At 44.8% G+C, this 27,288-nt stretch overlaps 1 protein-coding gene across 1 annotated transcript in view; it reads left to right on the top strand.

The window, feature by feature from the left end:
* Positions 1 to 4,227: 4,227 nt before the first annotated feature.
* NTN1 (netrin 1) overlaps positions 4,228 to 27,288 on the top strand; it is a 234,338-nt gene continuing 211,277 nt past the window's right edge. The window contains exon 1 of the mRNA XM_038372635.2: positions 4,228 to 4,464. The gene's annotated coding sequence lies outside the window, so the exon portion shown is untranslated. The remainder of the gene's footprint in view (positions 4,465 to 27,288) is intronic.

The following is a 27,288-nucleotide window of genomic DNA, read 5'->3' as shown; positions in this document are numbered from 1 at the left end:
CCAGGCAGGGACATGCATATCCCGGAGATGAATGCATGGCTGCACAGATGGTTTTGACAGGAGAGCTTTGGGTTCCTTGATTCTGGGATGCTGTTCCAGGAAGAAGGACTGCTGGGAAGAAAGGGGGTCCACCTTAACAAGAAGGAAAGAGCATCTGTGGAAAGCGATTCACGAACCTAGTGAGCAGGACTTTAAACTAGATTCAGAGGAGGCAGCTGACAAAAGCCCATAGGTAAGCACAAAAAAGGACTAGATGTTGTGGGTGACCTGGAAAATTACAATAGGGTCACAGGAGCAATAAGAGGGAAATCAGTGGAGGAATCAGCTCAACATCAGAGATGTCTATACACAAATAGAAGGAGTACGGGGAATGAGCAAGAAGAACTGGAAGTGTTAGTACACACACTAAAATATGACTTAATTTGCATCACAGGGACTTGGTGGGATACATATCATACCTGGAATATTGTAATAAAGGGGTATCACTGTTTCAGGAAGGACAGGCAGGATAAAAGGGGAGAAAAAATTGCATTATGCATCAAGATTATATACACTCATTCTGAGGGCCAGAAGGTGGTGAGAGGCAGACCTCTCTAGGTAAAGATAAAAGATAAATCGGGGTTATGTCATGGCAGGGGTCTACTATAGATCACAAAATCAGGAACAGGAGGTGGATGAGGCATTTCTAGAATAAATAGCAGAAGTATCCAAAACACAAGACTTGGTAATAATGGGAGACTTTAAAAAAGTAACATGGCAAAACCCAAAATTTCCAGTAAATTATTGGAATTGGGGACTAACTGTTTCATAAAGTGGAGGAAGTAACCATTGGAATACCCATTTTAGAGTGGATTCTTACCTACAGGGAGGAATTAGTTGTGAATCTGAAGCTGGAAGGCAATCTGGGTTAAAGTGATTGTGAGATGATACATTTCATGATTCTAAGGAAAGGAAGGAGTGAGGAGTAGAATAAGGACAATGAACTTAAAAAAACCCTGCTCCTCTTCTCCCCTCTCAGTCCCCACCCCCTGGCCAGGCCAGTAGCCACAGCTGGGCTGTGGTAAGAGCCATGGCTGTCCAGGGAACCCAGGCTGCTGTGGGGAGACTGGACCCACCACCTGCCATGGATGGGGCACCCTGGGTGGGAAGGCATGAACCAGGCCCTGGTCTCGGGCTGTCCAGTCCCCCGCCCAGGGCAGGGGGAGGGTCCAGGGCTCCCCACAGTGGTATGGGCTCCTTCAGCAGCCATGGTTCTTACCACAGCCCAGCTGTGGCTACTAACTCTAACCCTAACCCTTTTCTTTTTGCAGAAACAGACTAACACAGTTGCTACTCTGAAAACTGATCATGATGTCTTGCACTCCTAATATATGCTTGAGCTGCCCATTCATGCCCTTAGAGATCATTGCAAGTGCTCCTATGATCACTGGAGTGTCTGTGTTCTAGTTTTCCATAATCGTTCCACTCTGTGACAGAGTTCTTCACACCTCTTGTTCTCTTCTTGTTTCTTTTTTATATTTCTTTCTGCTGGTATGGCAATATCAGTTAACAGGGTCTGGTTTGTCTTCTTTTCTACAACAACTATGTCTGGTCTCTTTGTCTTCACCATTTGGTCTGTGACAATTGCCAGATCCCATAAAATCTTAGCCTCTTCATTCTCTAGAGCACTTTCGATTTGGTGGTCTTAATACTGCATGGTTCATTTAAATCTGTACTTGCCATAGAGGCTCCAATGCAAACACTTGGCGACCTCACTGTGTCTGTTTATATATTCTCTCCCAGCCAGGCTCCTGCAGGTGCTGAACACATGTTCCTCCATCTCTTCCTTTTTGGAACACATTCTGCAGTTCGGGGACCAGTTCTATAAGGTACATTTTATTTCAAACATAATTAAGCCTTAAAGGACTGCTCTTATGCACTCATAATGAGGATCTCTCTTTCTCTTTTGAGGTATTCTTCTACAAGCCATGAATTTGTTAATCTTTGATCACTAATGGGTTCTATCTCTCTCCACCACTGTCCATGCATTAATTTCTGTGTAAATCTTTCAAGTCTTTCTTTGGCAATTTGCTTTCTCCTTTCTTTTATGCTTTCTTAGTCTGGGATGCATACTTGGCCATTGCTTGTTATCGCGGCCAGATGATTTTTTACTTTGGCTGATTCCTTGTACATTTTGATGTTGTAATCTTCATTGTCATTTACTTCCTCCACAGATAGAAAACCTTTTCCTCCGTCACATCATCAGACGCACATTCCATCCACGACTGGTTTGATATTTGTTGCTCTCTGCATTGCCAGGAGCGTTTTTGTTTGCATATCAAATTTTTCGTCTCCTCTTGATTCCATTTGATCATTCTGGCAGTGTACCACTCTCTTGGTATCACATGTATATTTATGGTTTGGATGAAATTCTTCGCGTTGAGTTTTGTCCTTAGAGTAGTTCTTATTCATCTGTAATATTCTTTCCTCACTTCTCGTTGACTTCCTTATGTAGTAACTGCAATAGTTCCCTGATTCGAAGGTATTTGGAGGGGCCATGCTCAGAAATATCTTGGATAGTATCTTTGTTAACTTATATGCCATCTGATGGTACCAATTTACCCCTCTTTACAGACACCAACACATAATTAGGCCTTCTATCTTCACCAAACTTTTCTATACCTTGTCTATCTCTGCATCTCCTTTTGTAATCATACATATATGTTCAGATCATCCACGTATAGCAAATGGTTAACTGGTTGCTCTTTGCTGATATGATAACCACAATTTATCTCACAGAGCATGGATGTCAATGGCAGCATCACAACATTGGTGATAAGGAATCCCCTTGAAAGATTCTGCTTTTAATTTGGACCTCATCAATGAGAATCCCTTCCAGTTAGACTCATATGTTCCAGTTAAACACAGATTGCTGCAGAAAGGAAATGATCTTTTGATCAACCTTGTGCATTTCAATGTCACAACAATCCACAAAAGTGGGATGCTGTTCTATGCTTTTTGGTAGTCTAGCCACATCATCTCTACCTCTTTATTTTTTTGTTTTGCATCTTCTGTGATCCTTGTGTTCAGCCTGAGGCACTCTTTTGTCCTTCTCATGTTTACTATGCAGACTTTTTGCTCAGGAAGCAGCATTCCATTATGAGCTAGCACTGTCTGGATCTTCTTTGCCAGAATTGCTGGTAGAAGTTTCCACATAGTTGGCGAACGCATGATTAGTCTGTAATTCACAGGATCACTGCGGCCTTCTTTCTTTTTTGTATGAGGATGATTCTCCTTGTCACATCCATCTTGGGCACCCATTCTTCAAAGATTTTATTAAGTTGTTCAAGTAAACAGTCATGGACTGTTGTTAGGCGTTTCAGCCAGAATCCATGCATCCCATCTGGTCCAGGTGCTTTCCAAGTTTTCAGTCCTCTGAGCACCCAGCAAAATGGGACCCTGATCAATCCGGGCTTCTAGGCACTGCCATAATACTAATAATAAAATGTAACTGTGAGCTGAAATGTATTTATGTTAGTAACAACACAGACATGGTGTATGAAGGCAGCAGAGAAAATTTCTGCTAGCCAGAATTCCTTTTCTAATTTTCCCTGTTATCCCTCTTCAGATTCCTAGTGGGATCTGGAGCCTTTAAACACCTTATGTACCAAACCTTCCCTGTTTGCTAATTGCAAATGGAAATGTCAACACATTCCTACAAATTTGCTACTTGTGCAACTTCTCAGGAGTATAATTCCACCCCCCCACACACACACAGTTATTTTTCTGTCCCTGTCCCCCCCCCATCCCCCCAGTCTAAGTTTCCAGCCTTTTCCGGCACTTGCTAAGTTGAAAGCACTCAGCATTCCTGGTTCCTGTGAGGAGAGTTTTAAATCATGCATTCTATTCTTCCACCCATTCTCTGTGGTATTTTTGTAACCTTCGGCACTGGGCAATGCAAACCATGCCAGGTATGTTTGTGCTCTGGGAAGTTTTTGGAACAACACCCCCCCACACACACACGCACGCTCCCCCTCCCTCCTCCTTTATCTTTTCATTGAAAACAAAACTGGCCCAAGAGAATCAACTGGTTGATCATTTTTTGGATGTGCAAGGGTTCCCTGATTTAGCCCTTTGGAGCTCACAGAAGCATGAAATCCCTAACAGTCTCCCTCCCCAATGGCTCAGCCGAAGGCAAAATGCCACAGCAGACATGGTACAAATTTCAGCTACACAGCCTGACCATTCAGAGCCTTGTTCCCACTCCTTAGCTCACTGTGTCTCCTCTGCAGCTCTGGGGGCTTCTCTGCAGGTAGAGGACTGCTTTGCAAGGAGGAGAGTCGGCTAGACACCACGTGGTGGGCTATTTTGGAAGAGCATCTTAAAGGGGACGTGCTCCCCAAACTCTTGATCATTCCCTGATTGTGAGACCTAAATAGCGGAATACACTAATACTTCCTCCAGCACTGGGCTGTCTCTCAGAAGGTAAGAGCCGGCTGCAGTTTGCCTGGAGGAGATCCAGTGCCTTTTATTTGATGTATAATAGGATGACATTGCTGCTGCTTCTCGTTCTGCTTTCTCTTGTTTGACTCTCCTGTGGGCTAAACTTTGTGCGTGTGTATCCGCTCTATCGTTTTCCATGCAGGCTGGGGTCTAGATAATTGTGTGTATCGTTTAGGCAGAAAAAGCCCCGTGTCTTTTCGTGGGGGCTTCTTTACTATTGTGAGAAAGGAGACAAAATAAACGACGGGTTTGGAAAGTCAGACACAAACTCCTCCTGGCCCTGAAGGACATAAAAGCAAAGCCTGGTGAATATCTGGGTCATGAGATTCAGTGTCCTTGAGTTTGAAGTTTGGTGTCTTTATCCCCTTTTTTTTCAACTCTTTTTCCTCTCTTTTTGTTGCCAAAAAAACAAAACAAAACAAAACAATTTATCAAACTCCTTCTAACTCCTCACCCTCACCCCACTGCTAATCGTGTCCACTTAGTTATTAGTGCAAGCAGATTTTATTTCCCTCTGACATCGTTTTCCACCTGAAATCTGGAAGGTCATCGCTGCTTTATAAAAGTGTGTTGATTTCTGAGCGACAGGAAACAATAATTTAAAGCAAGTCACCAAGTGGCTGGAGGGGCCTGGGTTTTAGAGAATTCCCCCGCAATGCCGAACCAAACAGAACTCCTGCCCTTTGCCCGCTATCACCCCAGTCAGAGTTTCCGCGTTTTCAATCTATTCTCTGGATTTCAGATATTACACCGATATTTTCACACCTAAAACTGTTCCCCCTACCTCGCCGCCCCTCTTTCCAGTCCCCATCGCCTTGATTCAGCCCTTGGTAATTAATTTGGCATTTCAGAATAGCTACTGGGCTGGATAATGCCTGCATTCATCTCCCCAGCCTAATCTGAACAAAATCTGGAAGAAAAGCTTTCAGAAAGACAGAAAATGCCATTCGGTTACTGTTCAAAAGAACTGTCACTCTATAGGAATAAATCGCTCCTGATTATTTCAAACTGGGGTCTTCTTTGGATTTCCATAAAACTTACAATTACTTGGGGGAGAAAAAAAAAAGCTTCCAAATAATATTTTTTTTGGAGGGGAAAATTTTATCGTGTTCTCCTCCCCTAAAAATAAAAAGAAATAGTTTGCAGACAGACGTGAAAATAATAGTTTATTGCTAAAAATAGAAGAAAAAAGCTGTAAAGAATGCAAACATTGAAAGTTATTTGACTTTTGAAATAGTGTAGATTTTATTAAAAGTTGCGATTTAAATACATTACCTCGAGTTCCCCCTTTTTTCTCCCCTCCCCTCCTCCCCCCCCCCCCCCCAATCCTTTCACCTCGGACGCACCCTGGCCTCAAATCCGAGGTGAAAGGGGCAGGATCTAAAATTGAGTCCCCACAAAATGATCACAGTATCAGAGCAGTAGAACATATTCATTTGCCCTTAAACTCTGAGAGCGATCAAACTTCCATATCTCTCGGCAGGGCCGTCGTTTTCTGCACTTCATAGCCTGGCCAAACTCCTCATTGACTTTACTGGGAGCAGGATCGGATCCCGTTAACTTCAGGGGAGTTTCCGCGGAGGCAGAACTTCCCTACACGCCGCTTTATAATGTTCCGATTTTCAAGATTCTTTTTAATACTTTGTGTGTCGGCGTGGGTGGGGTGGAGGGGTGATATAACCCAGTGTACAGGCTCCTGTGGAGAATCATATTTAGCCTTGAAACAGACCGAGTGGGCAGCTGCTCCCGTTCGAGAGCAGAAATGGACTGGAGCGAGATCAATGGGTTTCACGTTGGATCTAATTCCGGAGAGGTCTGAACCGGCACCTTTAGGGAAAGCTTCTGAGAGGCAACGGTGAAATTTAGCTCGAAGTTTTGAGAGTTTTCAGTTTGCAACCGCCCAAAAAGCCCAGTCTGGTCTAGACAGGGGAGATTCTTTTACAGCCTCTCTCGGGTAGACATGAGCAAGGGCGGTTACCAAAAAGCCAGATGCAAGGATAGTCCTGGATAAAAGGAACCCGTAGAGCTATCTTATGCTATCACCCATTGTTTCCTCCCCACAGAGGAATTTTTGCAAGGCAGCTGAAGGATGCGAACTTTTTCCGGGGAGCGGGCACAACTGGAAAAAATGCTGCAGGTTTCGCCCAGGCACCATGTCCCTGTGCAGGCAAAGGCAACAAGTGTTTGAAGGCGAGCCTGAGAAAAAGTACTCCGTTTTAAGTGCACTACTCGCTCTTTCTTTCCCGAGATTCAAGAGAAAGGGGGGAAGAAACCCACCGGAGAGCACGCACCATGGCCTCACAGGCTCTGCGGCAGGCGTTACAGTTTGCACAACTTAAAAAAAAAAAAACAGCCACCAAAACGGGGGCGAGTTTTTGCCTAGATCCAGCCCCAATGATCAAATAGGGCCGTTTCGATCAATTCCTGCTTCGCGCACGGCGACAAAAAAGAAAGAGGTTAAAAGAATCCCCTCGGTTCAAAAGAAAACGCTGCAGTGACATGACAAACACTTTTCTTACTCAGTAAATTCTTCCCTTGCAAAGCGATTCCACAAACACTTTCTGCTTAGCGGACATGCCGTGTCCTCAGAGCCTTTAACGAATTGGGGAAAACATCAAATAGATCCACCGATGGAAATTCAGCCTCCTGTATCATTCAGAATTGTCTGTCTATCCATCCCCATCCACCCTATCTATCTGACTGCATTTCCCTTTCTGAATATAAATATATGTCAATGTATTTGTAATGGTATATCCCTCTGCAAGCTAATCAATTAGATCTCTCTCTCTGTATGTATGTGTGTGTATGTATATATATATATACAAAAAGAAAAGGAGTACTTGTGGCACCTTAGAGACTAACAAATTTATTAGAGCATAAGCTTTCGTGAGCTACAGCTCACTTCATCGGATGCATTTGGTGGAAAAAAACATTTCCACCAAATGCATCCGATGAAGTGAGCTGTAGCTCACGAAAGCTTATGCTCTAATAAATTTGTTAATCTCTAAGGTGCCACAAGTCCTCCTTTTCTTTTTGCGAATACAGACTAACACGGCTGCTATTATGAAACATATATACACACACACACACACGAATAACATATCAAATGAATATACATATATATATATATATAAATATAATTCATTTGATATATATTTTCTCTCTGAAAGTTACTCAATGAAACCCTCTTCCCTGCACTAGCAGTTCATAATTTAAATCGCTCAAATTAAGATCCCATCGGATTCGTTGCATCGCGTGGTTATGTTGTTCCATAGCAACCCAACCCCAGTATTGGGGGTTTTTAAAGCAAATATTTGTAGCCGTTTGTTTGCTGGCCGGGTTTCACGCCACCGGCCCCTTTCCCCCTCGCTCTTGGCAGGGGATGGTTTCTTCACACCCGGCAGAAATCTGCGCAGGACATTAACACTAGAGCTGCAGGCACCGGCTCCTTCTCCATATAACCCGCCGCGCGCCCCAGGGCTGTCCGGGGGGTGCCCTGCCGTGCGGACCGGGATTGCAGAGCCGCAGCCCGGCCTCGAAAGGCCCCGCGGGCATCAGGATCGCGGGTTTTCTCCGAGCGGACAGCGCCCGCTTGCCCCGCCAGGAGGCTGCTCGGAGCTCCGGCTGCGCCCGCAGCACGTGTCCGCCTCCAGCCGAGCCAGGGCGCCGCGCTCCGGGGCCCTCTCGCTCAGCCCAGGCCGGCCCGAGCTCCGCGATCGCAACCTGGGGCCTTCCCCCGGGCTGCGGGCTCCATGCGGCGCAAGGAGAGTCGCCGTCAGTCCCCCTCCACTAACCCATCTTCCCTCCCATCGACCGGCAGCCCCGTCCGCTCCTCCCCGCAGCCAGCGGGACACATGGCCCCGGTGACGGGCTTGGCCCGCAGCCCCCTCTGCGAGCCCCGGAGCCGGCGGCTTTTCAGGCAGGCCGCTTCCCTCCTGGTGGGCTGCACAGCCATATGGTAGCGCAGCGCCTTGCCTGATGCTTCCTGTGTCCAGGGCGTGCTGCCTAAGGGGGGGGGGGGGATCCCGCTGCCTTAAAGGGGGGAGGAAACGTGGGGACAAAAGGGGTCTTGTAATGGTAGTGAGGCATCTTAAAAGTTTCTGTGTGAATATACCAACACATGGATTCTGCTTTTATTGTGTCCTGTACTGCTGCAGTTTCTTCTTCTTCTAGACTTTTTTATAACAAATTGATTGCAAAGAAAAGGGAATGTATGAATCTCAGCTGGGAAAATATTTTATTTTAGTAATCCGTGATAATATGTGGCTACCTGCTGTCTGCGTTGCTGATTAGTGATTTAATTTGACACGAGGCTGAAAAATATTTCAGCGCAAGGTTAATTTGACACTATATTAATTAATAACAGTTAATAACCACGAGCTGATATATCCTCAGAAGGTTTAATGTCCATTTAAAATGCTGCCGTGTACATGTCACCAGGCTCCCAGACATGTTGCATGTAATTATATCTTATCTTTGATTATAATGATGGTGGTGATAATAGGCATTTCCCATCTGAGATTCATCGATTCCTTTTTCTTTTTGATCATGGCTTGATGACTGAGATTAGAATGTAATCATATGCAGTCAGAACAGCAACAACTCTTATTTAATTCCCCAGTTACCGACCCAATATCACTGGGTTATATAGGACGTCTTTTCCCTATTATTCCTTTTTCTTTCAGGAAAGCACATAAAAGGTGAAGGACTACTTAGATAAATAGATGTATTCATGTTGGCAAACTAACAGCTCAGAGAACTGGTAGGTAAGGTCCCATGGGAAGAAAATCGAAGGGAAATAGCAGCTCAGGCAAACTGGCAATTTCTCAAAGAGACAATATTTAAGGCATAATGGAAAGCTATCCCAGTGCAAAGCAAAGAAAGGAAGAACAGTAAGGGTATGTCTCCACTGCAATTAGACACCTGCAGCTAGCCCATGCCAGCTGAGTCTGGCTTGCAGGATTCTGGCTAAGGGGCACCATGATTAAACAGCCCCTTAGCCTGAGCCCTATGCGCCTGAGTCAGCTGGCTTGGGCCAGCCACGGGTTTTTAACTTCAGTGTAGACAGAGCCTAAGAGGCCAATATGCTTACATTAAGAACTTTTTAATGACCTGAAAATCAGAAAGAAGTCCTACAAAAAGTGAAAACATGGATACATTACTAAGCATGAGTACAAAAAAAATAGTTAAAGCATATGGGGACAAAAGCAGAAAGGCTAAGGTACAAAATGAGTTACAAGTAGCAAGGGATATAAAAGGCAATACAAAGAGGTTCTATAAATGCATTACGAGCAAGAGAAAGATGAAGGCTAGTGTAGGTCCACTACTTCGTGGGGAAGAACAGCTAATATGACATTGAGAAAGCTGAGGTGTTTAATTCCTATTTTGATAGGGGGAAAAAAGGTTAATGGTGACCAGATACTCAACACAATATTAATAACACAGGTGAAGGAACACAAACCAGAATAGATTAAAGAGTTTAGATAAGTTAGATGTATTCAAGTCGGCAGGGTCTGATGATATTAACCCTAGGGTTCTTAAGGAACTAATCAAAGAAATCTTGAAACTATTAGTAGTTGTCTTTGAGAACTCATGGAAGATAGTGAAGTCCTAGAGGACTGGAGAAGGGCAAACATAGTACCTGTCTTTAAAAAGGAGAACAAAGATGACCTCAGGAATTATAGACCAGTCAGCGTAACTTTAATACCTAGAAAGATACTGGGAAAAAGTGGTTAAATATTCAATTTGTAAGCACTTAGAGGACAATAGGGTAGTAAGCAATAGCCAGCATGGATGTGTCAAGAACAAATCATGCCAAACCAATCTAATTTCTTTCTTTTTCATGGTTACGGACCTAGTAAATAGGGGAAAGCAGTAGATGTGCTATGTCTTGATTTTTGTAAGGCTTATGACACAGTCCCATATGACATTCTCATAAGCAAATTAGGGAATGTGGTCTAGATCAGGGGTTCTCAAACTGGGAGTCGTGACCCCTCAAGGGGGTCACAAGCTGTCAGCCTCCACCCCAAGCCCTGCTTTGCCTCGAGCATTTATAATAGTGCTAAATATAAAAAAGGTGTTTTTAATTTATGGGGGCAGGGATTGCAATCAGAGGCTTGCTGTGTGAAAGGGATCACCAATACAAAAGTTTGAGAACCATTGGTCCAGATGAATTTATTATAAGGTGGGTACACAGCTGGCCGAAAACCATGGTCAGTGGTTCACTATCAGACTCTGAGGGTGTATCTTGTGGGGCCCTGCAAGGGCCTGCCCTGGGTCTGCTATTATTCAACATATTCTTGAATGACTTGGATATTGGAGTGGAGAGTATTGCTTATAAAATTTGCAAATGAGACCAAGCTGGGAGGGGCTGCAAGCTCTTTGGGGGACAGGGTTAGAAACAAAAAGATGTTGACAAATTGGAAAATTGGTCTGAAAGCAATAAAAATGAAATTCAGTAAAAAGAAGTGCAAAGTACTACCCTTGAGAAGGAAAAATCAAAGGCACAACTCCAAAATGGGGAATAACTGCTGAAAAGGGTCGGGAGGTTATAGTATATCACAAATTAAATAGGAGCCAACAATATGATGCAGTTGCAAAAAACTCTAATATACTGGGGTCTATTAACTGAAGTGCTGTACATAAGACACATGAAGTAATTGTTCCTCTCTATTTGGCACTGGTGAGGCCTCAGCTGGAGTACTGTGTCCAGTTTTGGGCATCATACTTTAGGAAAGATGTGGACAAATTTTAGAGAGTCCAGAGGAGGGCAATAGAAATGATAAAAGGTTTAGAAAACCTGACATATGGAGAAAGGTTAAAATAACTGGTTGTGTTTAGCTTTGAGAAAAGAAGACTGAGATGGGACCTGATAACAGGCTTTAAATATGCTAAAGGGCCTGTTCTGAAGAGGAAGATGATCAATTGTTCTCCATGTCCACTGAAGGTAGGTTAAAAAGTAAAGAGCTTAATCTGCAGCGAGGGAGATGTAGGGTAGATATTAGGGAAAAACTTTCTAACAATAAGGATAATTAAGCTCTGGAATAGACTTCCAAGGGAGATTGTGGAATCCCCCGTCATTGGGGGTTTTTAACAAGAGGTTGGACAAACACCTGTCAGGCATGGCCTAAGTTTACTCGGTTCTGTCCTCAGCATAGGGGGCTGGACTAGATGATCTCTCAAGGTCCCTTCATGCCCTACGTTTCTATCATTCTATAATTTAAGATGAGGGAGTGACACTGAAGCCCTAGCAAATTTCAATTATTCATTGGCTCTGGAGTCTTTGTATGCCATGGGGTATCTCTGTAGAGACTGCAGCTTTGTTTTTACCATTTAAACTCATTATTTTGGATACTGAATTGGCGTTACAGATTCACAGAGTATAAACCCAGAAGGGACCATTGTAATCATCTCTAGATCATTTAAAAAAACCTGGCTAGTGGACACATCATGCCCCAAGCAACATACATGGCTGGAGATTTCTCTCCTTATGAGTTAAATCTGGACATTTTATCTGTTGAATGTGTGTGCACGCACCCTATTAAAAGGCCCAATCCTGCTCAGCCTTACTCATTCAAAATAGTCAATTAAATGGGAGTTTTATCTATGTAAGGAAATGTAACTCCTATTTATCATCTCTCCAATCTGATCAGTGTAGTCTGTGCTGCCCTGTACTCCAATGTCAAGCCAGTTCCTGCCCCCGAGATCTTAAAATCTAGAAGGAATGGGTAAAAATATAGGACTTGGCCCAGAGAAGTGCACAAGTCTTGTTTGAAAGCCTAAGTGAAGGTCTGAATTTAACAGGCCCAGAGCTGGGGCTGAAGACCCTAGTGAGGGCAGATAGACAGGTTTGTTGCAATTTTGCTACCCCTGAAGGGATTCACTTTGATTGTATGACCTGGCTGAAGGGCTATGCCACTCCTGTCAAGCGAGGCTGATAATCTAGAGGGATGCCAGGAGCAGGAAAATGCCTGTAATACTGCATGCAGCTGCCAGAGGCACTCAAGAAGTGAATGCTCCCAATAATATATAATAGGAGACTCTTACTAATGCAGACTAATGACAAGACTGTTACAAATTATTGACTATTGTGAATTACCAAGTAAGTTAGCAAATACTGTAAAAATAAAGACTAATGCATCACCACATGTACTTTTTCCACTTATTTTGACAATTGTTCAGCATGGTTTATGGCCACCCATTATAAGGCCCTTATAAGCATAGTACATTGTAAAAATAACAAAATCTTAGAAGTATGAGCCCTCACTGCTATGGCACCTCTGCTAGTAAATCTTTACTGACAGGTGTTTAGAGACTGTCTGGGTTTTTTTGTAAGGATCATAAAGTGTGTGGATTAAAGAAATGCATCTGAGAAAGGTTCTACAAGGTGAGTATCAAATATTCAGTTAATGAAACCTAGTATATAAGAAGAGCAATTAATTGCATTTCATTTTGGGGTAATTATGGCCCCATTCAGCAAGGTATTTAAACACATACCTAACTTTAAGCATGTGAATAATTCCATTGATTTTACTGCGATTACTACTTTGCTGAACTAGGGCTCATAAATGCCAACCTTATTTCAAAGTCAAAGTTTGCTCCAAGCTACAGATGGTTCAGGAGGCTGACACAGGTGCATCAGTTTCCATAGCCATCGACACACAAGTGTTTTGGCCAGCGTCACATTTGACCACCTCTGGTGCCCCTAACCTAGTGGATCAGGCACTTGTTTTGCATCTGGGTAAACTGGAGAAAGCCTTTAAGTGTGAGATCATCCAACCCACAACTGTAGTCAAGAACCTTAACAACTCGGCCACCGCTCCTCAATCTATATAGTAAAGTCAGGATGGGCAGAATTCGATATTTTTTTATATAACTTTGATGGATCGTGTTTATTTTCACTTTTAAGCATTTTTAAAATTGTTATCAATTTAATTTTCATAGTTGTGCGAAATTATGGGTTTTACCATTCTTATTTGATGACACTAGATGCTGAGATTCAAAATGTTAAAGTTTATAACTGCTAAAACACTAATTTGTCAACATCATACATCAAATACACAAAGTAAATGGCCTTAAATCAAACCCTAATCAATTCTCAAGCAGCACTTTTCTTACTTTGCCTGTCTGTAAATTTCAATTATTATGGATGGAAATATTTTTTCATCAGTGTGTATGCATGGTGAAGTCGATCGACATTTACAGATAAAAATTGAATCCTTCCAAGCCTAAATACAGTGTTAACCAAATAACTATGCATACACACCAGGCATTCTTCACACATCCTTGTTCATGTAAGTATAAAACAAAACCAGTGCACCATGAGGGTGGAGAATCCTGATTTCAAACTGTGTAGGGAAGCAGCTTGAGAACCATACAAAACTAAACACTGCCTGTCACTATGGGCCTGATTCTGATTCCTTAACTCAGGCACCGATCCTACAGAGACTTGCACATGTGCTCAATGTTTTGCACTGGGAGTAGTCCCATTAATATCAATAGCACTACTCACAGTGTGTAAAACTAAGCATGTGCATAAGTTTCTGCAGGATCTGAACCTTAGGCATTGATGGAGAGCGTGGAGATCAGGTCCAGCATCACAGACTAGATCTTCATTGAAATCAATCGTAAAGCTCTCATTGATTCCAGTGCAAGCAGTACAGGTGCCAAATGAGCAAACAGGTCATAACTCTCTGCACAGACCAGTCCAAGGGGTAGACAAAGATGCTGTCACATGGGAATGCACCTTTTCACTAAGAAGTTGAAAGCAGCAAATAAACCATATCTCCTTGCACAATGGGCTTTCAACATGAGAACTCTCATGAGCTGGCACCCTTCCTGTACCATTGCAATGGCCTCATCAGCCTGCTGCTCACGTATGACCTGGCCACTTTAACATCTGTCTACAACTGTAGCAGCAGGGCAGGCTGATGTGTTGATGGAAATACGTTTTTGCAGGTTAGCTGCTTTTTAGGGTGGGACTTAGACTGGGGAAAAGAGAAAATATGCCACAGTGTCATGGATTTCCATGCTTTACAGGAAGATTATTTTCAAAATGCTGAGGCAATTAAAATGATAATATGATTTGATTACTATGGCTCCAATTCAGCAAAGTATTTAGCACTTGTTCATTTTAAGCATGTGAGTAGTCCCATTGGAGTGAGCGGGACTGACATGTTAAAGTCAGCCAAGTGCTTTTCTACTTTGTTAAATTCTTCTTCTTCCTTGAGTTAGTCCCATCAAATGGGGTCCACTCTGCGAGCCCTCTCCCTCCAAAGTGCTCTGCTCAGAAACGTATCCTCTATGGCACTACATGCTAATGTATCTGCCTTTATGACATCCCACCACTTCTTCTGGGGATGGCCTCTCTGTCTTTTTCCTTCAGAATTGGACTTTCCTTCTGTTTATTGGACTTTCTTATCCACTTAGTTGTCAGGACTGAGCTTTCCATGACTTACCATCTGAGCCTGCACTCTCTCATTTTTTCAGTTGTGGGTGTTACTTTGATCATGTGTCTAATACACATATTCCTCGCATGGTCTTTCTTGCTTGCACCACTCATCCTTCTCAATTGTTGCGTTTCTGTGGAACAGATCTTTTGCTCACATTTCTTCTTTGTTGCCCAGCACTGAGCACCATACATTAAAACTGAACAGACCACTGTTTTGTAGACTTTTCCTTTTTAATCTTAATGGTATCTTCCAGTCATGTAGCACACCACTTATCTCTCTCCATTTGAGCCAGGAATTTTTTATCCCAGCTCTAATTTCATCCTCCATTTTCCTGGATTCTGGAACCCAGATACCTCAAACTGCGTTTTCGGTATTGTTTGCCCATCTAATTTCAAAGATAATTTTTCAGTGTTCGCAATATTGAAATTACATATCATAATATTCTGTTTTTCCTTTGTGTATTTTGAGCCCATGTCTCTCCAACACATTTCTCCATTTATCAAGATCCTCTTCTAAACTATATTTTCTCTCACTGCATAGAATGGCAGCATCTGCAAACAGCACGTACCAAGCTGCCTCCGTCCGTATGTTGCTTGTGTGGATATTTAGAACAAGGATAAACCAGAAAGGGCTTGGTGCTGATCTCTGGTGCACTCTGACCTTTTACCCATAGTTCATCTGTTTCACCACCAGAGATTCTGACTATTAATGTTACACCTATATACATGGCTTGAAAGACACACACATAAAGTTCTGGTACCATTTTCTCCCTCAGACCCCACCATATGAGTTCTCTTGAAACCTGGTCAAAGGCCTTTTCCAGATCAACCTACACCATGTGAATATTTTTCCTTTTCTCACTAATTTTTTCTACTAGCTGCCTCAGGGCAAAAACAGCATCTATTTTCGACCTTCCTTCCTGGAATGAAGCCATATTGATTTGCACTAATATCTACTTCCCTTCTTGGTCTCTTATTGATGACTCTCTTCCACAATTTCATTGCATGACTCATCAGCTTTATACCTCTATAATTTGTACCATTGCGAGCAGCATCACCTTTTCCCTTGTATATCGGCTCCAAGATGCTTTTCCTTCATACATTTGGTATCTTTTCCCACCTCATGATTGAATTGAACAGGGATCTCAGGAGATGGATGCCTTCTATTCCAAGCTTTTTCTTAGGGATTCCATCTGAGCTTAGGACATTATTATTTTTCATTTTCTTTCACAGCGTTTGACACTTTATCTGGCGTGATAGGCTCCACTAGATCTAAATTCATTACTTTGAAGTTGCATTGCTCTCCTGGGTTTTCTTCATTTAAAAGCAGTTCAGAATACCTTTTCCATTGATCTTTTATACGACCCATCAGTCAACACAATACCAGTTTCATCTTTGATTAACTTTACTTCCTTTATATATTTAATACTTCTGTCCCATGCTTTCACCAGTCTATATGCATCTTTTTCCCCTTTCTTTCTTCCAAGTCTAGCATAAAGTTCTTCAAAGACCTTTGCTTTCTCAACTACATTCCTGGCCAATTTCTTCACTGCCTTGTATTCCCCCAGGTCTCCTTTGCTCCTACTCCTTTGCCAGAGTTTAAACTTTTTTCTCTTATCTTTTATCACTTCTTGTACTTTTTCGCTCCACCACCAAGTTTATTTTTGAATAAAGGTTTTTCCTTTTGATTCACCCACCGTTTGTTTAGCACTTTCCAATATATTTGTTGCCATAAAATTCCCAAATTTATCCATTCCTTCCTCGTGTGTTGCTGACCTCATCTTCTCCATAATCAATTCCCTAAAGTCCTTCTCAGCCTGTAGTGTTTGCCACCTTATCTGTGGTGTTACCCTTTTTGATATTCTCTGTATCTTCATTTGAAGAAACATATCTAAGATGAGAGGTCTATGCTGATTCATAAGTCTCTCCTGCAGTCACTTTGCAGTCTTTTATATCTTTTATTTTCCTACATTGTTAAACTGTGGCCTAAAATGAATAACCTTCCTTTCTAGAGCCAGGCTGCCTTTGTGCTAAAAATTCAACTGAAATCACTTCAGTCTTCAAAGTAGCTTTTTAATAAAAGTAAAGGTGGTTTCCACCAAAAATCCACAGCAAATTTTCCTCATCAAAATTTTGAAATGTTCAGTACTTTCTGACCGATACTAGAGCTGTCAAAAAAAATGGAGGAAATTATCAGTGAAATAGTTCATTGAATTCCCCCCTCCTTATTTTTGTTGAAACTTGTAAATTTGTGAACACCTCTATTTCCAATACACAGTAATGTTGCAGGTTTAGTCTGAGATTTGCAAAGCCACCCAAGAGATTTAGATGCCCAGTTCCCATTTAAATTAATGGAAACTAAGTATACAAATCCTTTATACTGTTTTGAAATTCCCAGCCCTTCAGAGCTGCTATTTCATGATCTCCAGAGCTAGAAACAAGTGCTGTATCCCAATAGAAGGGGGCAGTCCCAGCTCATCTGTAAAATCAAGGACCCATTTCTAACCTCAGCATTTCATGAGATATATTAGCCCATATGGATGGATGAGTATTACGAGATGTGCAAATGTAATGTAGTCCCTCACTGTCAGGCTTGGAGGTAGGCCACTCTGCCTTATCGCATCAGACAGTAAACAAGAGCCAATTGACGCTCTAGAGGCTCTGGCTCTCTGGGTGGGGCCAAGCAGTCTCTAGCCCAAGCCTTTTGGTAGGGGCAGACAGCAATTCACCGTTTATAGCTCTGGCCCTCTGAGTGGGGCAGAGCCAGGAGCAGTCTTTTGCCAAAGGCTTCCTGGCTGGAGCAGACAGCAAGTACTAGTCTGGGGCTCTGACTCTCTGGGCGGGGTAGAGCAGCAAACAGTCTTTAGTGTCAGCCTTCGGGCTGGAGCAGATAGCAATCACAGTCTAGGGGCCCACAGCCTCCTGGTTGGGGCAGGCCACAGACAAGGCACATGTCTTCCAGCCTAGGGTGAGTAGGCAGCCAACCTGGGGGTGGGGTTGGCAGCAGGGAGTCCCAGCCCAGGGCCCTAACAGTGGAGGGTGGATCCCACCGAAACACACTGATTTGTACTGTGACAGCACAAACCTGACTAACATCTGGTTCTCCTGGGCTACTTCATACTGCAGTCCGTTGGCACGGCTTCATGGGCCACACACTCTTAGTGGCTTCTGGGGAGATGGCTGATGGCAGTCCCAGTAACTACTCTCATCTGGTGGCAGGATGTGGGACGGCTCAGGGCCTAGTCTGGAGTCCTGCAGAGGGCTTGAGATGTCTGCCTCCTTCCCTAAGTTGGCCCCAACTGAGCTGTGGGGACCTCTCTATACTTCCTGTCCCGCCCGTGCACTTCTGGCAGGGGCAGAGCTGGTTTGGTTCCACCCACCAGGGGTTTGTAGTGGTCCCTCACTGTCAGGCTTGGAGGGAGGCCACTCTGACTCACTACACAGTCCATTCTGGCTTTGGATAAGACATTCCACTTTTGGGAGAAGCTGACTTTGTGTGGCATAAGTTAGGTGCCTGCCTCGCTCTACACCAAATGGAGGAGGAGATGGTGGTAGTGGTGTCAGTGGCCATCTTATAACTTTTAGCCCAGTGGTTCAAACACTCCTCTCAATGTATGAGATTCAAGTTGAATTCCCCCCTTTCTGTCAGAGGGGGAGACAGACTTTGAACAAGGGTCTCCGTCAAGCATTCTCTAGCCACTCAGCTGCGGGATATTGTGATGTGGGGATTCCTTGGTCTCTCCTTTTGAAGCTGTTGCACTGTGAATGCATAATGAAAGAGTGGCTGGAGCAGGGGGCTGACCTCAGACCCTCTCACCCAATGACTATTCCACTGTGGATAAATACTAAAATAGTCACTGGGCCCGAGAGAGACATAATGGGTAATCCAGTGGTTATGGGAACCACCTGAGAGATGGAAGACTCTACAGCCAGCCTCCCTGCTTCAATTTTTCATTATTTATCCTCAGTACAATGACTTCAACAGAAGAGAGTGAGGGAGCCACACATCAGTATATCCTATAGTCCAGTGGTGGAGCACCCTTCCTCTTAAGCATAGAGGGGAGAACTGAACCTGGGTCTCCCACATCCCAGGTGAGTGCTCTAACCACTGGGCTGAAAATTATAAGGTGGGCAACTCTTCCTCCTCCTGGATTTTGAATGGGACCCAATCTAGTAAGCAGCTTCTCTCCATGCCTACAGGGTCAGGCCCTGCACGCAACTTAAGCAGCTGAACTCCTATCTTTCCCCAGGTTTGTGAATTGCTCTAGGGGTTAGGTGGGAGATAGGTGCCCGGACAACCACAGGGAGGCAGCAGTGCACAGATCCAGGGGCAGAATCCTAGGTGCAGAGGGAATTTTTACTCTGAAAAACTTGGGTGCTGAATGAGTTTAGGCACCTGCAGGGTTCAGCGGGAATTCTGCGGGTAACAATGGGGCCCAAACTGGGACTTAGGCACTTAAGTCTGAGATCTAGGATCCTAAATACTCTCGTGGATCCCACCCTAGGCACTGAGGCCAGATCCTAAAAGCTATTTAGATATCTAGCTCCCATTGAATGGGAGTTAAGTGTCTAAATACCTTTACAATGTGGGCCTCAGACTGTGATGAACAGTGGTATAAAATCCTAAAATGGATACTTGAACAGCTTGTGTGTCACATGGTTGTTTCCGGACTCTAAATCACATTAAAAGAAACTGAAAATACATTAAATCCTTTCTTGATAAGACATTTCCATGAAACTCGTTTCTGTAGTTGCCACAGGGCTGTTGTGTGATGGTGAATTGGGGGGGGAAGTGTCTATGAGGCCATCTCCTTTAGGATGTGGTACCCTCTGAAAACATTTGAGAAGCCCGGGATTCATAGGCAGAGTGAAGACGATGGAGTCACAGGTAAATGGTAGATGCAGTCTGTCAAGGTGGCTGTCACCACTGCATATGCATAAGGGAGGGTCATTAACCATTGGAACAATTTGCCAATGGTCATGGTGCATTCTCTGTCACTGGAGATTTTAAATCAAAACTGGGTTTTGGTTTTTGTTAAAGATATAGTCTGGTTCAAAAGGAATTATTCCAGAATTATCTATGGTCTGTGTGATGCAGGAGGTCAGACTAAATGACCACAGTGGTCTCTTCTGGCCTTGGAATCAATGAATCTATGCATCTAGGAAGTACTGTTTTGGGTACCTTTGGTTAACAATGAATCGCGGCCCAGTGTATATAAGTCTATAGTTGTAAAATAACCGTATCTAAACATTTTCTACCTTGTTTTGTCACTTCTAACCACCACTGGAGAGTCAAAAGCCTTCCTTGAATCCTGGGAGCTATTTAATTTTTTAAAAATCCCATAGGAAGGAAAAAACAACCAAAATATCATTTATGTATTCAGACACTCCAAACCATCCTGTTTCCCATATTATTCCTCCTTCTTGGGGCACCAGATGCTGCAACTAAAAACTCAAATTGTTCCCAAATGAGCTAAGCAAATAATTTATTTTTTGGTTCAGAAGGTGAAATAAAAAAAATCTGTTCATTTTGAAAAAAACTGATTTTGCCCTGTTTTTTCTGACTGAAATGAAAAACCAAAAACCAAAAACCAAAAAAACAACAGGGTTAGTGGATCAAAATAAAACATTCTGACTGTCGATTTGAAATGATATTGTGAAAAGAAATGTGCAATCAAAATGACACTTTTCATTCTGAAAATATCATTTTGAGTCAACACTTCATTTTGAAATTCATTTTGATTTTTTTTCAAAATGAATCATTTTGATATTTCAAAAATTGTTGTTGTCAGGGAGGGTTTTCAGCCAGAACTATTTGCTGAGTTTGGCCCAAATTCATGAATAGCTTCAGTGCCCCCAGAATGCATTTTTAGCACATTTACTATTCACCAAAAAATCTTCACCCAGCTCTATTCCCAGCCCACTAAGAGGAAAAGATCAAAATGGTGCCATGTAAACGAAGTGTACAGTGGGTTAGATCTGGCTACATTATTTATCCTTCCTCCTCACTGGTGACCCTCCATAACCCAGAGGTGGATCTGCCTCCTCTGCCACTGGTGGGTTATTAGGCTATCTGATGAGAATAATGTGTCACTCTGTTCTGGGTGAAATCTTGGCCCTATTGATGTCAGGGAACATTTTGCCATTGACTACAGTAGGGCCAAGATTTCACCCTATATTTTCTTCTGAGCAAGAGACTCCCACATATGTCTTGGATTTCCAAAGAGCAGATGAAATTAACAGGGATTTGGCCACCCAACTCCTTTAAAAACCCCAGCCATAAAGCATGTATTAGCAGGTACTCACAAACTCACTTGTCTGTGTACACTGCTATAAACACAGACACCCCATTCTCAGCCCAGCCATAGTGGCTGGATTAAGCCTGCCTCTCCCTTTCACTGCACTTTATTATTATATATTGTTTTCCCTTTTCTAAAAGGGCTCCCCTAATTGTGCATGTTATTTGTATCAGTTGATTGTGGGGCTGGTCATGGAGCACTGAGTAATTCATAGTGTTTGGACAAGACAAACATTGTTCTGTCCCTAAGCAAACCTCCAGGAAGGTCAGCCCAGTTCATCCCATTGCTGTGGAGAGCTAAAAGTATCCAGATGATGTGAAAATCAGACCCTTTTCATGGAGAGGAGGGGAAAAAACAAGCATGCAAGCACACATCAACAAGTCCTGACATTCCCACATTCTGCTCCTTTCCATTCACCTCCCATTGTTTTACCAGCACAAAGTTGCCCCAAAGCCTTTGTCAGGCTATATTTAAATAATGAACTGGCCTTCCCGCTGGAAACCGGGGCAGAGATACAGGCAGTCAAGTCATGTGCTTTGCCATCTGATTCAGGAGGAATATTCAGTAGCAGGAGAGAAATAGGTCTCTTCAGCGGAGTCTGACACACTGTACCTCATAAAGAAAAGGAGTACTTGTGGCACTTAAGAGACTAACAAATTTATTTGAGCATAAGCTTTCCTGGGCTAAAACCCACTTCATCAGATGCATGGAGTGAAAAATATAGTAGGCATCTGATGAAATGGTATATAGCCCACAAAAGCTTATGCCCAAATAAATTTGTTAGTCTCTACGGTGCCACAAGGACTCCTTGCTGTTTTCGCTGATACAGACTAACACGGCTACCCCTCTGATACTGTACCTTGTCCTTGTTCATGGCTGTCAGCTTGGCGCTGAATCCCTGTGGGTTTGGTTTGAAGGAGGCAAAAGGAGAGTGTTAATCATTCATGTCAAATGGTTTGTTTCATTGATCAGGTTCATAAACAACCATTTTTCAAACAACAGCAACTTGATCTGTAGTAGGTTAGCTAGAAACATATGCTAGAGTTGAAGACAACTGAAGAAATACTTGCTGTGAGTTGTCTGGCCTAAGAAATCACTCGCTGGGTATTTAAAAGACTAGCTGTAGTATAATGAACAGGAATGTGTTATGCAAAGGTTTCCCATTTGCAGTGTTTGCTACAGAGGAGGTAGAAGTTAGAATCCGCCGTCCCTGCTGATCCACCACCCGGCAGATTTCACTCCGACACCAGTACAATTCTCTTAACTGCTCCTGCCACTTATTTAACTAACTTAGAGAAATACCACAAAACGGTGCTGCATTTGTTGTCGAACCAAGGGCTGGATTCTGTCGGCCTTGTACTGCCAGACTTCGGCACTTGGGTGTCACTGAATGCAGTTGTTAGGGCTTTTTATACTGAATGAATCCGGAGCGCTGGGGTCTAACGTTACACGGGAGGGGGTTAAAAAAGAAAACTTGTTGCGGCTGTCTAACAAAGGAAATCTCTCTGTTTCTCCTTCCTTCAGTACCACTAACCCACACCGCCCCCCCCCCGGCAGACACACACACACACACACACCCAGTCACTTTACCCCTTTCCTTTCCTAAGCACAAATATCTGAACTTTCTAACAACCTCTCTGGGAGGATCTCTGCGTGGCTATCCCAAACCGCATGTGGGTGCATCTGCCTCTGGGTCCGCTCCTGTACCCGTGACGGGGCTGATCAAAAGGGAACGGGTGTGAGCTGCAGCCGGCCACCGCTGGATAAGGGGCCAACTAATCAGGGACCCTTTTGTGCTGACTCCAGCGATGAGCTGTCTGAACTCTGGGCTGCACCGAGCGAGGCCGGCGGGAATGCGCGGGGTAACTGTACCTGCCCCCCGAGCTCCCGGGAGAAGTCTTAAGGGTTGCCCGCCCCGCACTCACTTTTCCCAGCCCTCGCCGGGGGTACCGCTCCAGCGCCCACCCTAACGCTCGCTCATGTTACCAGGAGGCATTTTGCATCGTAAAGCGCCCACCTGAGCGGCGCTTTCCCACGCGGTCCTAGGTGAACTGCCGGATCGGGCCCCCCGGGGGCGTCTCTCTCTTTTTTATTTTAATACAAAAAGATGCTAATTAAATAGGGCCGCACCCTGAAGGTCCTGATCCGGCAAAGCTTTTGTAGCCAGCTGAAAAGCTATCGGAGGAGTCTCTCTCTTTCTCTCTGCAATCCATGGCATGAGCAGGGACTGGTCACTTGGGGAAGGATTTGAAGGATCGAGCCCTCAGGCAAAACTCACCTGAGATCCGGCAACGGGACATCAGTTTGTAACGAAGGGCCCATTGTTTCCATAGATGGCAAGTGATTTTTTCCCCCGACTAATCTTAATGGGCATTAGATAGTTACTGAAGACAGAATAGATTAAAATATATTGCATTTACGAAACTGCAGCAAAAGCATCTTTTAAAAAATTCCCTGGAGAAGGAGACCGACTAGCACTGTCAGCAGTCACCGAGGAGGTGAACGAACAAAGCCCAGGAATGGCGTAAACAGCCACCGCTTCGCCACATTCGTTCCCAAGTCCCCCCAGCTATCAAAAGGGCAGCCAAGCGAGCTAGCTTAAACCTGAGGCGCCCCAGGGCCTCTCGTGTTCACTTCAAACTATGACAGGTTTCAGAGTAGCAGCCGTGTTAGTTTGTATTCGCAAAAAAGAAAAGGAGGACTTGCGGCACCTTAGAGACTAACGTATTTATTAGAGCATAAGCTTTCGTGAGCTACAGCTCACTTCATCGGATGCATTTGGTGGAAATGCATCCGATGAAGTGAGCTGTAGCTCACGAAAGCTTATGCTCTAATAAATTTGTTAGTCTCTAAGGTGCCACAAGTACTTCAAACTATGACAGGTATCAGAGCAGCAGCCGTGTTAGCCTGTATTGGCAAAAAGAAAAGGAGGACTTGTGGCACCTTAGAGACTAACAAATTTATTTGAGCATAAGCTTTCGTGAGCTACAGCTCACTATTTTACATTTGCCGCGGTTTTGTTTTTTGTCATCGCTGCACTTTTAAATCTCAGAATAAGATTTTATTCCAGAGAAAGGGATTTGTACCGGATCAAATCGATAAAGCCGACGTAAAACGATGCGAACAAGCGGCTAGAAACTTTGACATTTACACGGTGGTTGCCGACCGAGCATGAACAAATAGACGTAAATAAATCCAGGACAAGATTAATCAATAAATGCAGCTTCCAGTGGTCGGCTTTTATTAAAGCGTCGATCTCCACTCTCAGGTTGACGTTGTCTGCAAAGCCCCTCAATTGAAAAATGCACCTCCAGCTGACCTGGCTGGGACATACTTCGTGCTAACACAATCCTGGTTTACACTGATTGCAGAGTGTTCCGAATCGTTAAATTAGACGGTGGTCCCGGTGCAATTGTATAACATTTCGTATGATTTTTTAAAATTACTTTGATGGTAAAGAGGGAGAAAGAGGCCTGGTTTTTGTAAATACACTCTCGGATACTCACTTATATAAAATTCATACACATGTAAAGTTATATGTAATACGCTGCAGACACACGATTACACATGTAATATCTCCCAGTGCCTAGCCACGCTTTTCACTGCGTCGGGACCCCTTAACTAGACCGACTGGAGACATTTGAAAGACTCAAACGAGACTTTTGAAACCGGAGTCTCTACTGACTTGGGAAATCAATCAAAGAAAACAGGAGGGGATGGGTCGGAGGGTCTAGTTTGCATTTTAAGTTCTAGCTCGGCTTTTGACTGAGTGTGAAGGTGTCATTGGACCAGAGCTAAGAAAATAAATCGGAGCAACCCCGCAGCTTCCACATTGCGCAACCTATAATTTTAACATCAAACCCACCGCCCAGCCCCTCCTCCCCCTAGCCCGCGACCACGCCGCTGGCCTGGGTGTCAGTTTCACGGTCTAAGAAAAGGATCAGTCAGACCGCATCGTTCGGGGGAGGGGAGCCTCAAACTTCCCTACGCTTAAAAGCATAATTTTAAAACAAGCTCCTTTCCGGGGGGAGAAACCCAGAGAGCAGGGAGCCTCCGGCAGGTCTCCCTGAGAAGTCACCCCCAAAGTGGAAAAGAAATTTGGAGGTGTTCGGTTCGCACCCACCCACATCACTTCTTCCTCCCCCACGTTTTGCTCTGTTTCCCCCTCGAAGCAGCAGGATGCGTCGGACCTGAAGCCATCCCCACCCTCCAGTTGCTTTGGAAAATGCTTTGAACAAAGGGGTGGTTGCAGAGAGGATAATGTAACCCCGCACCCCAGCCCTTCTCCCTGAGCCAGCTCCCCGGGGACCCTCAAATGTGCTCCATATAAAGGGGGAGCCTGTCCCTAAACCAATGGCTTTGGGGGGCGCCGGGAACGTGGCTTGCACCCCTGCCTCGGTGTGTGTGCGCGGAGCGGGGGTGGGGTGTGGGACAGGCAAATCTCTCTAACTCCCGTGGCGATTCCGCGTCCTGGGTTAATTTGGCTTTTAATGAGGCTCCTGTAATCCTGCCTCGGCGCTGCCCGGGGAGATGGAGCTGTAAGAGCGCCCGGGGGGAGGCTTTCGGGCTGTTTCACGGCGAAGAGTTAACAAATCCATCCAGAAGCAGGGCTGTCAAGGGGGAGAGGGCTGGGGGCCGGGGGCCGGAGGGAAGCTGCGCTCAGGCTGCCGGAGCCCGGCTGCCCTGCAGGGAGAGCGGTTGCACTGCCAAAGACGCCCCGCTGGGCTGAGCAGGAGCGGGAGCAGATTAATCAGGCCCTAATTCAATTTACAACAACCCCTTTTATTCAGCTCGGTGGCAAGGAATTCAAAGGGGGAGAGGGGCGGGGGGGGGGGGGAACGGAGGGGAGGGGGCGGCTATTCGCGTCGCTTTCCATCCCCCGAGCAATGTCTGTCACCGCGGCGGTTTGCAGAAACTGGGGGCAGCTTGCGGAGCGCCACAGCCCAGGAGATTGAGTGACAAATGCATAGGGAGGCCGCGCAGAAAGGGCACCTCCGTTGGAGAAATAGAACTGCCCTTTTAATCAAGGGGCTCGGCGGAATGCAGGCGGGGGTGGGGGGCGGTAAACAGGGCAGGGCGCTGGGGTTGGCAATGGGGCGGGGGGCTGTGCCAGCCCCGCACCCACTGAGGGCATCCTGGCGGTGCACAGCCAAGCCCACCAGCCTAGAGCGCTCGGCGCAGCACCCGCCCTGCGGACACCCCTTCCACCCCGTGCATCTATCCAGCAGGGAGCCATCTCCTGGGGATGCTCAGAGCCCCAGAGAGACGAGGCTGCAATGGACTCAGTGGCTTTGGATCGGACTTTCCTGGTGCCTGGCAGCGTTTAGGTCTAGCAATATCTCACCTATTGTATTGGCCGGTGGAAAGGTGTGGGGAATGTGCTGGGTTTGTCAGTGAACCTCTGCAAAATCATGTGTGATTCACCTCCCGAAAGGCGTCTGATCCTTGTCTACACGCTTTAGAACAGAACCCTAGCAGTCCGGATTGGAGCACTGGCGTGCTCCCGGAGCACGGGCTTGTTCCCACGCACACGGGAATGACATCTTGGGTTTAGGTAGAGGAAGCAACCCGTTAAGGGTGAACACCCCCCTGGAGTCGAACGCAACTAGTGTGAACTAGCGAGAGCCGCTGGGAACACGCGAGAATAGCTCGGTCCACGCCAACTTTGAACAAGTCTCCGTGTCTTTCCGGAGTTAGTAGATCCGCCTGGCAGAGAACCTGAGTGGGGTGGGGTCTGTGTGTGGGGGGGAAATTAGTCTTCTGATGAGGCCCCAAATTGGACTGAGACCGGAGGGAATTCAGCCCACGAGAACAACCGACAAGAAAATGACACATGCGTGCCTTTTAGAAAGAGTTTGATGTGAAAGATTTTAAAGGGGCCGCCACGCTTTTAACCGACAAAATAACTTCTACCTGCCGGGGCCCCGTGCTGTGAGCTGAGGACAGAGGCTATCTAGTGTGCACTGTTTAGCGACAAGTCAGGCAGTTTAGCACCCCCCCCCCACAAGTTATCTTCTGTGATCCTGGATGGGAGGGGGGTGGGGAAAGGCACAAAAT

This window comes from Dermochelys coriacea, chromosome 14 (genome assembly GCF_009764565.3).
Source record: "Dermochelys coriacea isolate rDerCor1 chromosome 14, rDerCor1.pri.v4, whole genome shotgun sequence".
Lineage (NCBI taxonomy): Eukaryota > Metazoa > Chordata > Testudines > Dermochelyidae > Dermochelys > Dermochelys coriacea.
The sequence above is the reverse complement of the archived record's forward strand: the minus strand, read 5'-3'. Positions and strand labels throughout refer to the sequence as shown.